This window comes from Alligator mississippiensis, chromosome 3, assembly GCF_030867095.1.
Source record: "Alligator mississippiensis isolate rAllMis1 chromosome 3, rAllMis1, whole genome shotgun sequence".
NCBI classification, from domain to species: domain Eukaryota; kingdom Metazoa; phylum Chordata; order Crocodylia; family Alligatoridae; genus Alligator; species Alligator mississippiensis.
This window is the reverse complement of record NC_081826.1, coordinates 65092654-65106113: the sequence shown is the minus strand read 5'-3', so window position 1 is coordinate 65106113 and position 13460 is coordinate 65092654. Positions and strand designations below refer to the sequence as shown.

General features: G+C 44.1%; 1 long non-coding RNA gene across 2 annotated transcripts in view; it reads left to right on the top strand.

Moving 5' to 3' along the window:
* LOC109285985 (uncharacterized) overlaps positions 1–13079 on the top strand; it is a 125200-nt gene extending 112121 nt beyond the window's left edge. Inside the window, exons 4-6 of one of the 2 annotated variants that reach the window (XR_009460719.1) lie at positions 5665–5776; positions 12027–12175; positions 12269–13079. This is a non-coding gene — a long non-coding RNA (uncharacterized LOC109285985). The remainder of the gene's footprint in view (positions 1–5664; positions 5777–12026; positions 12176–12268) is intronic. The other variant, XR_009460717.1, reaches the window with a different exon arrangement.
* The last annotated feature ends 381 nt before the right edge of the window (positions 13080–13460 follow it).

Below are 13460 nucleotides of genomic sequence, written 5' to 3'. Positions count from 1 at the left end.
AGTAACTCCTCCATTTAATATAGACTACAGTTCCTAGACATTTCCCCCCTTTAACCCTCTCAGCTCCTCAGTGTTCTTGCCTTAACCCATGGACTCAAGAGGAGGCTCTTCCTGCTCCTAGCTGGACATTTGCCTGAGAGCCATCCAATAGCTAGACTTTTGCTCCTTTCCCCCAATTCCAGGAAACTATTTGGCCCCTGTCATGGGAAGACCCAAGATGTCCTAAAGAAGGGAGGCCCACTGCCCCTCAGACCATGAGAAATGAAGGTGATGCATGAGCCACCAGGGGACACTAGGGAGCTGGGCAAAAAACAGGTGCTGGAAGGAGAAACCTGCCTCCACTGCTGTCACCATCCCCAGGCTGACAGGTGCAGAGGAGCCGTAAAGCCACTCCTGGCCAGTTCCAGCTGGGGCCTGTGGAAACTAGCTGCATGGGGAACCAGGCTCAGCTGGGGACAGCAGCAATGGCCTGCTATCTCCTCCTTCCAGTTCCTGTTCCTGACTACTGCCCCTCCTCTCCTCTCCCCTGCCTCCTCTGCCCCAGCTTCTCCATTGGCCAGGAGCAGGCACTGGAAAGAGGAACCTGCACACTGTCATCACTGTCCCTGGCTCAGCCCAGTACCCAGTGCAGCTGCTCTCTGCAGCCTGTGGCTGAAGAGGGGCTCCCCCTATGCCTATGTCAGCCAAGGACTGTGAAGGTGGTGGCATAGGGACTGGTTCCTCCTTCCAGCACCTTCTCCCAACCAATGGAAAGCACCTGGGCAGGCAGCATGGATCAATTCAGGATGAAGAAACTTGCCCATGGCTGTTGCTGTCCCCTGATGAGCCCAGTTCCCTGCACAGCCTGGCTGCAGCATGGCAGGACCAGCTCTGCATCTCCTTGGGTCAGCCACAGACAGGTACAGCATAGGGGAGAGTGGATCCTGCCAATGTCTGCTCCCAGCCAGAATGGAGGTAGCAGGGTACAAATGCAGGAAGAGGCAATCTGCCTGCTGCTATCACTGTCCCCTACCAAGTCTGGTACCTTGTGCAGCCACAGCCTCTGACTGAAGTGGGGCAGAAGAGGCTCTGAGGCTCCCATTGCACCTGGGTGAGCCAGAGGGAGCAACAGCATGGCAGAACGGGTTGTTTGACTGCACCACTGTATCCCCCTGGATTTGCCCCATCCCTTGTAGTTGACCATTTAAACAGAGCTCATGACAGCCTTTAAAAGCCCAGGTAGTCTTCAAGTTATTGTTTGACTCCAAGGCCTATGCGCTCAGGTGAGAGCCAGTTAATCTACAATAGAGTCAGTGGGTGCATCTACACAAGATGCTTTACTGCACAGTAGAGCAAATTACTATGCAGTAAGTGTCACCGTCTCCATGTGCAGACCCTTACTGCATAGTAATCTGCCTAACTCGGCTGTTAATTTGCTACCTGCAAGTGCAGGTATCAAATTAATTGCCAAGTAGTTACTGTGCAATAAGACAATAAGTAGATGGACAACCAGGGGCAAATTTGCTCCCGGTTAGCCAGGCAGCAGGGGGTGGGAGATTGCTCCCTGCCCCCAGGAGCTGCCTGCTGCTGGAGTGGGCTTAAGTAGCAGAGCCCAGACAAGAACAATGTCCCCCTGCCCTGGCAGCAGGGAGCTCCCAGCCCTGACTCCACCATCATGGAGTGGGGGCTGGGAGATTGCTCCCTGCCCACAGGAATTGCCTGTTGCTAGGGCAGGGGGACATTGTCCTGGCCTGGGCTGCACCACCAGAGCCTGCCCTGGCAACAGGCAGTTCTTGGGGCAGGGAGCAATCTCCCAGCTTGTGCCTGTGGGGCTGGAGCCAGGGCCAGGGCCGGGAGCTGCTTGCTGCCAAGGCAAGGGGACAGTAAAATTAGTTTACTGTGCATTTAGTGTCTCATGTAGATGTGCCCAGTAAAGAGCACCTTATTTACGCCTAATTGGACCAAGTTCCCTGAACTTAGAGGTGGCCCATTAGTGAAAAACACGATAGCAATAAAACATCATGATCTGAGCGATATCCTGAAGTGCTCTCCTACTAAGACTCCAGAAGTCAAGAATTTGCAACAATACCCATCCACTCCAATCTTTTTTAATCTTATTTTTCATTTCCTATTTTTGTTAACTGAGATCTGTTCCAGTCCTTTCTATTGTTAAAGTGCAGACATGAACATGTGCCTATGTGCACCTCTATGGTCCACATGAAGGAAATGTTCCCCAGGTTTAAGCAGTCTCAAATGTCTCAAAAGTAGTCCTTTCTTCTGTGTTTAAAAGCCATGATTGACTTGACATTGGCAGAAATTGCCTATAACATTCTCAAATTTCTGCTTAGAAAGAGCATTTTATTAAAGTCTATGTTCTAATTAGAAGTGACCAAAAAAATAATTTTCATGATTTCCCACCCCCCCACATTGGGACTAAAAACTATCTATTAGCGGAGAGAAATGTAGTACTAAAATCCTGAGCTATTTTATTCTGGGAAAACCCAAAATGTGGCATTTATGAAACAAAACACAGTCTCTCTGAAATTCCTGGCAAGCTACCCATTGGTCGGCAGAAAAGCCAATGACCTGGCAACTACAGAGAAATTAATGTGATTCTTCACTTTTTCACTGCTGCCCAGAACTGACCAGTATGGTCAGCTCTACCAATGCTATTCACTGCTTCCCACCACTAACACAGACAAGGATCAAGTCCCTTGTACTCCAGGGCTGCCAGGGCATCCAGCTCCCCTGGCTCCATCACAGCCCACTAGAAAGCCTGCCAGGGAGACTGAAGCCTGGAAATATTGGCTTCCAAACTCTGAGGCTCTTAACTCAGCCAGGATCTCCTGGCTCTCCCTCAGCCCACCTGGTGGGTTGTGGAGGAGTTAGGAGCTTGGAAGCCAGAGAATTTAGGTCTCCCTAAGTCCCAGCTCAAATGGCTCCATGATTGACAGACTCCCAGGTTAGTTGGTGGCCAGGTCAGCTCTTGAGAGTTGGACAACTATATTCCCAGGAGTCAGCTAGTCTGGGGGGGGGGTCTGGAAATTCTGGAGTCCTCAGCTCAGACATGGACTATTTGGCTGGCTGATACAGAGCTGTATACAGTCCACGTTCCCCAGCAACTCACCAGATAGGCTGTGGAGGTGCCAGGTGAGTTGACTGGCAGAAAACTAGAGAGGCAGCTTCCATTAGAAGTTCATCAGAATCAAAATGTTTCCACAAAATGATTTGATTATGATCCATCATCATATTTAGGTCCTGGTTTAAATCACGCGTTTGCATTTGTTTGTGAAAACAATGACATTAAGTGATTTTCATTTAAAAAATGCAATTTGCAATGAAATGCTATGATATGGCCACTTGCTGAGGAGTCCCCCAGCACATGACCATATTATGGCATTTCACTGCAACAAGGTGGCTGCTGCAGGGTGGGGAGCAACTAGCCCCTTTCCTACCCAATGCCAGGGCCATCTGCCAAGCTCCCAACCCCGAATGCACCAGTTTTCCTGCCCAGAGGAGCAAAGAGTTCCTCCCCTACCCAGTACTAGGGCTTTCTACCTAAGGCAGCCAGAAGTTTCCAAGCCCAGAGAAAAAGCCTCTTACCTTCACTGGATAGCAGCAGCAGTAGCCTGACAACATGGAGAGGCTGAGTGCAGGAAACCAGCACACACACGTGGATATAAAAGCAGCCAGTCTGATAGGCAGGGAATTTCCTGCCTGCCTGCCTGCCAGAAACAGCGCAGAGAAGACAACCACTACTGCTTTTTTGTCCTCTACCACTGAGGCTGGGAGGGAGGGGACATTAAATTTTCAGCAGCAATCAGAGGTTTTGGGAGCCAGGCCTCTGCTACTGCAATTAAACCTAGCCCCAGACCTGCCCCTTCAGTCAATCAGGGAGCATGGGGAGAGGATGCTGAGATCTGGATGCGAAAATAGCAACCCCCGCCATGATCAGGTCATGATTTTAGCGAGCAATTTAAACTAGGCCCTCATCACATTGCATCAAAAAAATCCCCATTGAATCAGAATTTTCCCCAGTTGCTCTATTTATACCTGTGGGCAGAGAGAAAGGGTAATCACCACATAAGAAGCAAGCCTATGGTGAAAACTTGGTAATTGGCTTTGAGGTTGTAATTAAGACAATAGATGATCATTTGGTTTCAGCATTGAGATATTTAAATATTCAAATCATATTAGATTGAATTGGCAAAAAATCTTCCATTGGGTTCCATCACCAATTGTAAATCCTTCTAACATTCTTTCAGGTTTATTCACCAGTTTTAGATGTTCATATCATGATTTAACTAATTTGAGATTTCATTTCAACCTTATATTGAGACCAAATATTAAACAGCTTTCTTGTCTTATGTGAATCCTTGATTTCATTTTTGTTTAGGTGTTTAAATAATATATATTTAAAAAATACTGTGGTACATTTGTTTCAGTAAGTAACACAGGCAGGGCTTGAACAGCTCGTATGGTCAAGGGCCTGCAGACCAAGCCCTACGAGGAGAGACTAGAGAAACTGGATCTTTTCAGCCTCCGCAAGAGAAGGTTGAGAGGCGACCTTGTGGCTGCCTATAAGTTCATCATGGGGGCACAGAAGGGAATTGGTGAGGATTTATTCACCAAGGCACCCCCGGGGGTTACAAGAAATAATGGCCACAAGCTAGCAGAGAGCAGATTTAGATTGGACATTAGGAGGAACTTCTTCACAGTTCGAGTGGCCAGGGTCTGGAACGGGCTCCCAAGGGAGGTGGTGCTCTCCCCTACCCTGGGGGTCTTCAAGAGGAGGTTAGATGAGTATCTAGCTGGGGTCATCTAGACCCAACACTCTTTCCTGCTTATGCAGGGGGTCGGACTCGATGATCTATTGAGGCCCCTTCCGACCCTAACATCTATGAATCTATGAACAGGGCTTGAACGTTAAGGCCCAGCTTGACAAAGCCCTAGCTGAAATGATCTAGTTGTGACTGGTCCTGCTTTGGGCAGGGGGTTGCCCTAGATGATCTCCTGAGATCCCTTCAACCCTAGTTTTCTAGCATTCTATGATGTGTGGAGCAGTGTGGGTATCATACTTATCCTGACCAGCTACCTTTTGTGTCTTTGCTTCTCCCACCAACCAGAGTTTTGCCACAAAACAAACTGTAGTAAAGTAGTGGCAAGAGGAGAAAAACAAAGGAGTGGCCTTAAGGAAATCAACTTTATGGTGGCAAATGTATGATTCTACAATACACAGCTCCTCTTAAGACAAGGTTGCTTAACTGCTTACAGATATGTGTCTAGTTCCAAGCAACATAAAGAGGAGGAGGGAGATTTTGCTTTTCCTCAAAGGCAAAGAGAACCAGTGATTGGGATATGGGAGGTCCTGCAGGGGAAAAAAAGCCCTACAGCCAGACAAGCTTAAAGAAGAATGAATGATGTAAAATAGCCATAGATTCTGAACAGCTGGTATGCTCTTGGGCATCACTGTTGTTTGCACACTTTTTGCCACCCCGGAGGCAGTGTGCTGTTGAAAGAAACTGAGAAACAGTGGCTATTTTTTTATGACTCAATTGATTTCAATAAATAAATATTGTGGATGTGTTTATATGTAGCATTATAAATGTCAGGGCAGCACATCTCTGATTCTTGTACTTAAACCTATCTTTGTTCAATATAACCCCTGTTTTTCGTTGCTTGTAGTTTATACTGCCTGCAGAAAGTGTTACTTCAGGTACTGATTTGCAAGACATCACTGCTGAACCTGCTAAAGCAAATGAGTCTTCTGCCATTTCAAGGAACATTATTTTTGAAGGTAGTTTTTATACATTAAGAAACAGAGCTATTCATGATTGTTTCAGATGATCTATTAAATGTGTAATCAAAATACATGACTTAAATTATTGGATTTGAACTTCAAACAAGAAAGAATGATGTCATACTACCTAAAATTCAAACCATTAATTTCTAGCTCTAGAAATATCTAGACTGATGGTATTTTCCCTGGCTTGATGCTGGCAATTATCATGTTTCCATCCCAACTTTTTCTTTACATCTATTCTTTTCTTCACTGGTAGATGGAAAAGTAGCAACTTTTCTTTGACATGATCAAACCTGGTGATGTCCACTACTATGTCCACTGAAGAATTCATTCAGTAAATTTGATTTTTTTTGACACGTTAACTTTGGTATGACAGAATGAATTTACTAAGGCTCAGTGTTACCCACACCCTCACATATTAGAGGTCAGCATGTTAATAGGTATGTAACACATTCTTCTGTTGGAAAAATGAGATCAGTATAAGTTTTTCAGAAGCATGACAAACAAGTATTGCACCCTGGGCCCTGCTCCTGAGGGGAGGAGTGCCAAGCATTTGAGAGCAGGGGGAGAGGGTAGGGTACAGGAGGGAGAAGGAAAGAGTTAAAGTCTTACCTGTCCCAGGAACTCAAAGACCTCTGCTGCTGTATCTGTGCACCCAACCCCTATGGTGGGGTGGCACAGGGCTGCCCCTGCCTGGCTCCTATGAACAGGTAGTACAGAGTTTCTTCACCACTGGAAAGGCTCCTAGGGTTGAGAGAAGGGGTACTATTCTGGTACATGGCATAAGTCAGCAACAAGTGCTGGTGCATTTCTTGTGCCATCCCCGCTATACCAGTTTTACTACTGAGTTTTTGAGACAGTGTCACCTTCTAATATCTAGTATACAGAAGCTACAAGCTCCAATATTTCTAGAGTTAATAGAGGTTCTCATTTAGGGACTTCCAGGTTTGGAGAAGCTGTTTCAGTTTCAACTGGAAGGTAGTTATATGATCCAGTTCACCACTATCCTGCACTCACCTCAATACAATGTGAGCACAGAGGTGGTGCATACTGTTAGCACATTTGGTAGTGTTATATAACTGCTTTGTAGTGGGGGCAAATGCTTGGTTAAGATGAAGGATAGGCCAAGGGTAGGTTGCAAATATAACAACAAAAATTCTGTGCAAACATGGACACATTGGGCATGTGTAGATGAAACAGGGGACCTAAATTGAAGCAATGGGTTTTTAAAAACACCGCTTCAATTCAGGGCCCTTTAAACCCCTGTGTCATGCACACACCCAAATTTACCTGCCTCTCCAGCAGCGGGGAGGGGTGGGAGAGCTCCTAGTGGACAGAAGGGTCTCTGAGCTGGGAGGAGGGGGGGGTTGGTGCTTCCCTCCATGGCAGTAGCAGTGGCAGCCCACCCCCAGGCAGCACCCGCCTGCAGGCATCCAGCTCAGGCAGTCCTGGGGAGCACCACAGCCACAGAGGGAAGCACCAGGCCCCCGCGCAGCTCAGGCAGGCAGGCAGGCTTCAGGGAAAAGAGGCAGAGCCTGCCTTTCCAGGCTGCTGCCAGGCTGCCTACACGGGCTTCCTGCAGAGCCCCTGAGCTGCACAGAGCCTGGTGCTTCACTTTGCAGCTGTAGGGCAGAGGCGTTTTAGTTTGCTGCGCCCCAAGTTATTTAAGGTGCATTATGCTGCCGAATTTTCTACAGCAGCTATTACTGCGCAATATGCTGCCGATGCATGCAAACAGCAACAACATTAAAGCGGTGCGAACGCATTTAACCCACTTTAGTGTGCACACATGACCTTTGTGTGCAAAAGTGTCGTGCACACATGCCCCTCATTTCGTCAGCACATGGCCATTGTGTCACAGCACTGAGGTGACTGTTTAGATTGCTGTAAGAACACTTGAAAGTTCAAAACAATACAAATTAAAATCATTCTGATATGAATCTAGAATAGTAATATTAATTTCACACGCCACCATCATGGGGCATAGCATATGAACTACAATAGAATTTTTGTTACATTAAAGATACAGTTGCAAATAGCAATTGATTTTATTTTTAAAATATTAGTAAAATTACAGTAAGGAAGTATATTAACATTACAAAAGTTCTGCAGTCATTAAGTTATATTTTGGTGGAATGATTTACCGTAAACCATTCAATTATCATTTGACTAAATTACTCCAGAAAAAAAATCATCTTGACTCTCATACCTCCCATTATTATACCTTATATTACAATAAAAACATGTAAAATGTAGCAAATAGTACCTCCCAAGCTTTTTCAAATGGCATTTCTTCCCACATCTATCTCTATTCCTTTCTTGTATGTTATTCATTTCACTACTTCAAGGCAGGGAGCTTTCCTTTTTGCAAATCTCTACAGCATCATACAAACAGTGGTTCTAATGAGTTCAGCAGAACTACTCGGGCTTAAAGTAAAAGTACAGATTTAAACGCTTTGCTGATGAGGCCCAGAGTTCAGTAGGTTGAGGAGCAAGCCCTATATAACTTACAAAAATAAAAGTATAAAAAGATTCTTTTTATACTTTTGAGTTTGATGCTGTGTAAGTTTTTTTTAATCATGCTTTTTAAATAGAAAAGTATAAAAATATACTTTTGTATGCATTAAGTATACTTTTCAGTTTTCTTTTTATTGCCCTGTTTCCAATCTCTCCCTCTGGAGGAAAGTCACTGAACTGGTGGCTGTCCAACAGCTGCAGGTGTAACTGGATGCCATCAGATTCCTGGGCTCTTGTCAGTTTGGTTTTCATTCTGGGTACAGCATGCAGACTATGCTTGTGGCCTTAGTCAACAGTCTTTGCTTCAAGAGAAACTGTCCCCTGATGATCTTGTTTGATTTTTCAGCGGCCTTTGCTACAGTTGACCAGAAGGTACTGATAAGTAGGGCTGTGAGAAATTGTACCGTTCCATTTCAACTTGCATGTCGACGTTTCGACAGAACAGCATTTCATTTCGAACTTCGTTTCAATTCAAAACTGCTGTTCCATTTCATTTTGTTGAAACAGTTTCGCTGTTTTGATGCTATTTCAATGTTTCGCCTATAGGCTATAATGGGGAAGCTCAAAACAGCCTATAACTTATGTGTTAAGCCACAGCGGGGTCAAACTGCAGGCATGCTAGCCCCTACAAAGGCCACGAAGACTGCCAAGTTTCAGGGAGATAGGTGCAGGGGTTTGGAGGAAACTGCACCTCAAGCTGCTGACAGGCAAAACTCGTGACAACGGCCGACTGCCACTGCCTTCTTCTCCCAGGGCCTTTGAGGCTCTTCAGAGGGGTCTCTCTGCTCCCTCTGCTGGGTCAGCTCACCCCAGCTCTTCTTAGGCCTCCTGCATTGTTCCCCTGAGTCACTGTCAGCAGCTCCCCATGCCAGTTCAGCTGCTGCTTTTATCCCCTCTGGAAGTCCCTCCCTGGCTTACAAACTAGCCTACCAGGGCTCAGGGTGGCCGGCCCCCAACTCTGGCCATCCCCCTTCCATGCAAATGAGGGGATTAACGCCTTCTTTTGATTGGCTTTTCCTTTTCCACAAGGCAGGGCTCCCCTGCCCCACCCTTGGGGTCGCTCAGAGTTCACCAGCACTGTTTCTAGCCCAGGGTAAGTATCTCAAGCCAATCTGGTGAGCCCACATTAGCAATCTGTTACAAATAAATTATATAGCATTAAAAATACTGCATTGGCTGACCTTAATTAATGTTTCATTATATTAAAGTACATCAACTACTGTCCCTTATCTTGATTTCAAAACTCTTAAACCCAGAGAGAGTTATAAGAAACATATTTATTTTATGGTGTAAAATGGCTAACCTTTCTTATAGTAAAGTATATTGCAGCATATTTTAATAGTCTAATCTGGAAAACAACACAAACGCTATTCCAAACTTTTGATTTGCAAGCCATAGTGTGTCATACAAAATGTATAATTAAAGTGCCTTTATTAACATGTATTTTTAACTGTGATTTTTTTCATTGTCTAAATTGACCTCAGTTTATTGCTCCTGAGTGAGTGAGTGATCAGAAAATAAATTCATATTAGGTAAGTTCAAAAAGCCAGAAGGACAGGATGTCTTCAGAAAAGTATATCAATATCTTGTAATTCCAGCAAGTGTCAAATATGTGTCTCCTGAAATCTAGAATCAGCTCACTGAAAACATGTCTACCACTGTCTTACAACAAATCATTGAGGAGGCAAATTTATGTGATAGTGATTGACTCTTACACAATTAAAAGTGATGGCATGAGGTATCCAAGTAACATGGAAAAATTGCCCAGTGCTTTATAATTCATCCCTGAAACATCTTAGAAGAAAGGTGAAACACAATCATCTTCTTGCCAACTATGCCACTGACATAATGATTGCTCTTTTGAACATAACTGATTACTTTTTACTGGCATCCGTAAGTTGTGCTATATGAAGCCAGTATGAGATCTGGTTAAAAAAAAGAGTTGGTATGTAAGTAAACACAGAAAAGAAATGTACTGGGGTAAATACACTTTTCCAAACAGGAGATTTTACCACACCTTCAACTTGCCTATGGAATATGAACTTCCATTTCTACTCAGGAGAACTTTTACAATCTTTTCTCTGATGCCTAATAAAGGGTGTTTGTGCCCAAAAGCTTGCAATTAAAGAATTTTTTTTTGTAAAAATCTGGTTGGTCTAATAAAAGATATCACTTCTACCATGAATCCTGATTGCTTTTCCTCTAGGCCAGTGGTCTCCAACCTTGTAAAGTAGGAGATCACCTTTAGCCTTTAAATGCAACTCAGGATCTCCTGTGCACTGCTGCCACCCCTCCCCCCCTCCCCTCCCCCCCCCCCAGTAAGTCTGTGGAGAGGGAAGGGGGGCAGATTGAGGCAGAGGGAGAAAAAAATATTTGGGGGTGCACTTCCCCAGCAGGTAAGTCCCACCCAGCTGGGGCCACACTCAATTTACCCCTGCTCCTGCCTCTGCTGCACTGTCCCTCACATCAGGGGCCTTGATCTAACCCCCCCAACTGACCTGCTGGGCTGGGGCACATGCGTGCATGCATGCAGGCACTTAACCCCCTACTCCAGCCTTGGATTGACTGCAACAGGCTCCGAGATCTACCGGTGGATCAAGATCTACTGGTTGGAGACCACTGATCTAGACCAATACAGCTACAACCTGGATACCTGGCACTGGGGTACATCATTCTGACCAGTAATTTCATCTGATCAGAGCAGGGGTTGGCAGATGGGCCAGAATGACCCAGCTGCCATCACTTTACCCCACTGCTCAGCTGCACCATGGTGTGCTAAAAGCCCCCCTCCACCAGAGCCCAGGTGGCTGACTGGGTGCAGAGTGTAGAAACAGCTTCCCCTCCACCGGAACCCCAAGCAACTGGCAGTGGCTCTTCACAAGAGCCCCCTGCCACCAAAAACCACTGAAGCCATGGGCTTGCAGACTGGATCCAAAGACTCCGAGGGCTGCCTGTAGGTTACCAACCCCTGAATTAGAGCTTGCCTTGAGAAAAACATTTTTAAAATGTTCCTAATGATACGATTGCTTGAGCAACTGTGGGTCTCTTTCCTGCCCCCCGCCCCCCCCCCCCCCACACACACTCATAAAAACACACTTTTGGTTCTCTTGTAACTGTAATATTTGCTGAAAACCAAGCTTGGGATTATGCTATTGATCACAGAATTCTCAATGTATTATTCAGGCTGTGCAGAAAGTTGTACTTTGTTAATATTTACAATTTGCAAGCTTAAGATCACATATATATTGGAGTATGCTATGGCCTGTTCACAGAAAAAAAAATGAAAAAAAGTGATATCATCATTGCCCTGAGAATCAGCACAAGCCTCTTACCACTTATTTTCCATTCAGGCTTTGAAATGCAGTGCCCAGAAGTTGGTGACCTTCTGGAGCAAGCTGAATTTCACCCCAATAAAAGCAACATATATTTATTGAATACTTTGTTCTCTGTTCATTCCCACTTATAAAGACTTCACTTATCAGTAAATGTACAGATTTTTAATTAGAGAAAATGGTAGGTATGTGCATAAATATACTCCATTCATGTCTCAAGTTCTCAACTACCTTTTAAAGATACTGTAAGAGAACACACTTTTAAACGATTGTTGATACCCTGTTGTTGGATTGAATGCTGCCAAAACTTTCAGGTCCCAGGTAGTTTAAGTAATAGTGATGAATGATTTAACCATCTTACACTTACTAACATTCCTTTCCATTGTATTAATCAGAAAACAGACATAAAATTGAATACCATCCCAATAACTGAGAATGTGTTCTCACTAAATGACGGAAAGTTTGAAGATCTTTGAAGGAACCATGGCAAAGATTATCACCACTTAGTCTACTGAAGTGGATTTGTCAAATGAATATGTAGTAGGTAATTTGTTACTAAATTTCTCCTGTTTCTTAACATAACTCGGTCTCTGTGCTGTTGTTTACTATTCATTCTGCTTTCTTTGTCTCCATTAAGGTACAAAGTCAGTGTTGTTTGGAAGGCCAACAGTAGGCTTGGATGGACAGTCTAGGATATAGTCATTTAAAAGCTATCTAAAGTAGGTCTTGTTCCACATCATTGACACCACTTTGTCAGAGCTGAACAGCAGGCTCAGTGAACAATTGAGAACATTGGTGAGAACGCTCACATCTCTCATGGCTCCCTTTGATGCCTGGATCAGATTCTCTCTTGGACGAGCAGACTCTAACACCTCTTCTGAAATCAGCTCCAACTGATGATGAGCTACATCTGGCCTGTGAAATGAAAATAGCAAAACCTTTGATTGAGTCCAAGATAAGTGGATCTTCATCATCTGCTCAGTCAACTTTTGCCAAGATGAATGATACTATGTCAGTATTCTAATAATTTCTGAGGTGGATTCGCCCCTTTTGCAGCATTTTCTTCTTATACATAGTCAATGAAAATATTTATTTCAGTGTGAAAGAATGTTTTTGGGTATTCATTATTATTTGTTAGTGCTTTATTAAGCAAATCGAAAATTAGACTACTAGACTTCGAGATGGAAATCACCTGATTTGTCATAATAAAAGAATGGCTACTAATATTAAAATAGTGATCAACCAAAATTAAATTACAGTGATTCATTTTGTTATATCATTTACATCCTGGGGGGGGGGGGTGCTCTAAATTGCTATTATGTTGTACACCACTTCAGTATTCATTCAGGAAAAAAAAAAAACTTTGTTGATGGACAATAATTCTTGACGTTCAGAATAAACAAGTGCTCCTTGAATGGTTATTTTTACCAACAGCAAAACAAAAAGTTTTTGTCACAGACACGTTTACCATCAGAAATATTTATTTAAAATAAATGATCAGGGGTCAGATGGATTTGTCATAATTTGTGAACACACAAACTGCAAATATATTGCAAAGAGTAAAAAAAAAACAAACACCCCAAAAATCTGAAAATTCCTTCCCTGTGGAGCCCTGAATTTTAAAATGCCTAGGATTTATATTAAATGGGTATAGCTGTCATTTCCTATATGCTAATTATAATGTACAAAATGTTTAACAAGTGCACAAAGTAGGACTCTATTGTTCACATCCAGACAAATACAGCCATGTGCTTGGTGGTGCTGCAGACGCATCTGCAGCTCCACACACTGCACATTCAGACATTTCCCACACTGCTACCTTGAAGTGT